Genomic DNA, 4,104 nt, shown 5'->3' with positions numbered 1-4,104 from the left:
TGATTTGTGATGGAGCAAACCATCTATTTATAGGTGGGAAGAGGACCTTACTCCTCATTAGGGTTTTGTCTCATGATTTAATCTCAACCATCCATCATAGTAGAGATGAAGACAATGGTGACATGTGTGATAACAAGTGTCTAGTATTGCTTCAAACACAACATGCAACTTCACACTTGTCCTCTTATAAGCTTTAGCATGACATGTAGCTTAATACTTGTCCTTATAAGCATAAGCTTTACATGTAGCTTAACACATGTCCTTTTAGTTCCCAAATGATTAAAATATAACAACCCAATTAAATAACCTACTAACTATAAGACCACATACATGGGTAAGAAATAATTATTTTCTTATTATTTTCTTACAAATTAATGATTTTTGTCTACATTATGGGCACAAGTAAATGAACACGTTTTATATCAGCCACTTCATGGGAGAGTAAGAGGTTGATTTTGTGACTTCTGACAATTTCTTGTGCTTTTAGGGTTGTTGAGTTTGTGGAATGTATGTTTCTTGGATATCCTGCCAGGGTAAGAACTGACTCCTTTAACATCAAGCTGAAATTTATATCTCAGATTAAGATGTTCATCCTCCATTAACACCCTTTTGTCTCAGGCCATCTTACATTATTCTCAAGCCCTTGAGAAATTCGCTCGACACATTCAACAGGCGTGTGAATTGGTTTTCCCTTTTGTCTCCTTAATCTTGGCACTCTCATATCTATATTTTCTTAAAAAAATTGTTGGGATATTAACGGAACAATATTTCAATCTCAGGTTAGTATGGAGAGTAATGGAAAGGGAGTCTCAAGTGATGGTCTGCCTCTCCGTATGAGACTGGTGATGAGGTTGATTTTGGTGAACCTGGAACAAAGGGTCAACACAACTTTTATCAACTGATTTCACCAGGTATTTGATACATATATTTTGTTTTTACTAGAAATTTGGATCTGGGTTTTAGCATCTTCACAACGCACGATAAGTTAATGAAAAATGCACTAAATATTTCACAATGATGTTTTAGGGACGTGTGATCCTTTGTGATTTCAATGGCATTGTGAAGAGTCATCAACATGTGTAGGTGGAGGGTAGGCATTTCCATTTCACATGCTGTAAATTTTACATGAGCTCAAATTTTGTAGTCAGTAACTCTGAAACGAACTCTTTAATTTTGCCTTTTGTTTGACACCTGAACAGTTGCAGAAAGAAAGCGTTTTAGAAAATCTTATTCCCCACAAGGTTAAAATGGTGTTGGATTGATGTTAAAATTTTATGTGTGTATTACTATTGGTGTCTTCCAACAGATATTCTCTAGCAAATGCAATGGACCTTCTCTTAGCCTTCTACTTCCAGAATTGACTGCTTACAATGTTGGCCAGGTCTGTCTTTATTTCTGGTTTATCAGTACGATCTTAAAATTGACATCAGAGGGGTCATTGCTAAAAAAGCTGACATTTTTTTGTATATGTTTGTTTTTAGTTGTTGGCAATCTATGAACACAAAGTTACAGTTCAAGGCTTAGTGTGGTGTATCAATTCGTTTTACGAAGTGTCTAGAGTTGAGCTAGGAACAGTTTTGGCTACTCAGGTGAGAAAGCAATTTCATTCATCACGCACTCCAGTTTACTAGCTTCAGCTCTCCATTTTCCTCTGAATCTGAAAGCAGCCGCTGAAGCTCAGAAGATACTAACAAAGTCTATGTCCACTCTACTTTTTGGCATAAGAGATATGCCACGTTCTTGATCGGAAGCAACAAACCAAACCATCTATAGCTGATACAATATAAAAGCAACGGACACATCCCTCGACAAAAAGGTCACAACTTTTGGCTTGAGCCAATATGACAGAAGAAGCACTAAAAATCTATAAAAACGTTGAAGCAGGTCATCGCGCTAAGTGGAAGAAGAAGAAGAAATACTCTCCACCTTATGTTTTTATTTTCTTTGTACCCAACTAACTCTCGACCTTACGTTTATATTTATCATTTAGTTTGTTAAAAATTAAGAAAATATGTTATTTTGCATGTTATGTTGTTACATTCATTTGTCCCAAAAAAAAAGAAAGACGTTATTCATATTGTTAAATTTTATTTGTGCAGTCATATTGTTTATATATTTTGGTATAAATTATACTGACACGGATAATAGAACTGGTTTTAAATTTTCAACAGTGTGAATAGGAAGCCATATAGGGGACATAAATATGTTTCTCTACTAAAATCTTTCTGTTTTTTTTTTTGACGGGTTATGTAATTTGTGTTCCTTTTGCAAATAGCACTAGGATTTTACATAACTAATAAATTTCATTAGTTATCATTTTTGATAATATATGATCATCTTTTATTTTTAATAATATAGTATTACATTGATATAATACTTTCTGTTTTAAACCAAAAGTGTTATACTACGATGTATCGCATGTTAATTAGTATTCACATTTAGACCTATCAATTAAACCAAGTGCGTTGGGTGGATGTGACTGTGGGTTTAAATATGTTAATCAAAAAAAATATTTTGTAAATACTATTGTAGGATGATTTTCTACAGGTTAAAGATCTTTAAATTAATTCGTTGCGAGACGGGTTTATAGCATATAATGGATTTAAACTATTAAACCAATACTAAAACTATTTATTTAAATATTTCATATATTATATATTTATAACTATAGTTTGGAATTAATTAAGTTATAAATGATATCCATATTTATCCATATTTACAAAATATACACACATGTTAAAGAAAAGACAAATATTTTATTTATACTGATTCGACTAACATTTTAATAATTAAAAGTATTAAAGTATATTTAAAACACAATAAAAATAAATTTTTGTCCCGCGGTACACCACGGGTTCAATCCCAAATTAACTACCCATGGTTTATATTTAACAAACAACCATATATTTAACAAACAACCAATTATACAGTTCAACTAAAACAATACAAAACACACTCCACAAAGAGTTGAACCAGCGGTATCATAAAATAACAATATTATTTAGCAGATGAGAAAAATTTAAACAATACATATTAATACACTTTCATACATTTTATTAATATATAGAAATAAATTGTACTAAATTATTATGTTAAAAATAAAAATTAAATTAGATTCGTCCCGCGGTGTACCGCGGGTTCAGACCTAGTTGTACACTATAGCAATAGTACTACCTATAAAAAAACGATTGATTTTCGCTGTTGATTTCGTGATGACTATAAATTTGGCAGTTGATCTCATCATAACAATAATTTTTAATTGATATTTGTGGCTTGATAGTTAAATTATTTTGTTAAGGTGATGTGTTCCAATTCTCGAGTATCAATCGATCTTTTATTGTTTAGTCATGCTAAGCTCACAAGAAGAGATCTAAATTAATTTGTAGTAAAAAGACATGAGTCATATATATTTTTAATCAACATAACTATTACTAGTTGACTAGTGTATTTTATTTTTTTTTACAACAAAAAAACTGAGAATAAATCTATCTATACATTTTTGGAGTACAAATTTGTCTCTTTCTTTTTCACATCCGGGTTGGGTTTTTTTAAAGAATTTAAACCGATTCAATAAATCGGATCTTTCCTTTCCTTATCACACGGGTCGGGTTATTTTAAAACAATTTATCCGCTTGTAATAGTCGGATCTTCCCTAAAATTTAGCTAATATACAATTTGCAACATACCTAAAATATCGAAAATACACAAACAATTTGGTAAGTAGTTATACTTATATTAATCAGAATCGATCCATATATTTTAAGGGATGTTGTCTTAATTTTAAGTCTGATCATGGATAAGAAATTTAAGGAAATCTAAAAAAACAATAAATTAATTTAATTCTTAAAGAAAACGATTTCGGTCCTAAAATCTCGCCTAAATATGATGTTTCCTTATCTACATTCGATTTTTAGGTAAGATTTTAAAGATTTATTATTTGTATTAATTATTATTATTACTAAAATCTTAATTATTTAATCGAAACCTAAGAATTTAATCTAAAATAACTATATTCCCTTATCTAGAAAGATATTTGGGTTATGATTTAGCACATATATAGTAAATATTTATGTTCATACACTTCATATTTAATATTTCTTTCTC

This window comes from Camelina sativa, chromosome 2, assembly GCF_000633955.1.
Source record: "Camelina sativa cultivar DH55 chromosome 2, Cs, whole genome shotgun sequence".
Classification (NCBI taxonomy): Eukaryota; Viridiplantae; Streptophyta; class Magnoliopsida; order Brassicales; family Brassicaceae; genus Camelina; species Camelina sativa.
Note: the sequence above shows the minus strand (reverse complement) of the source record.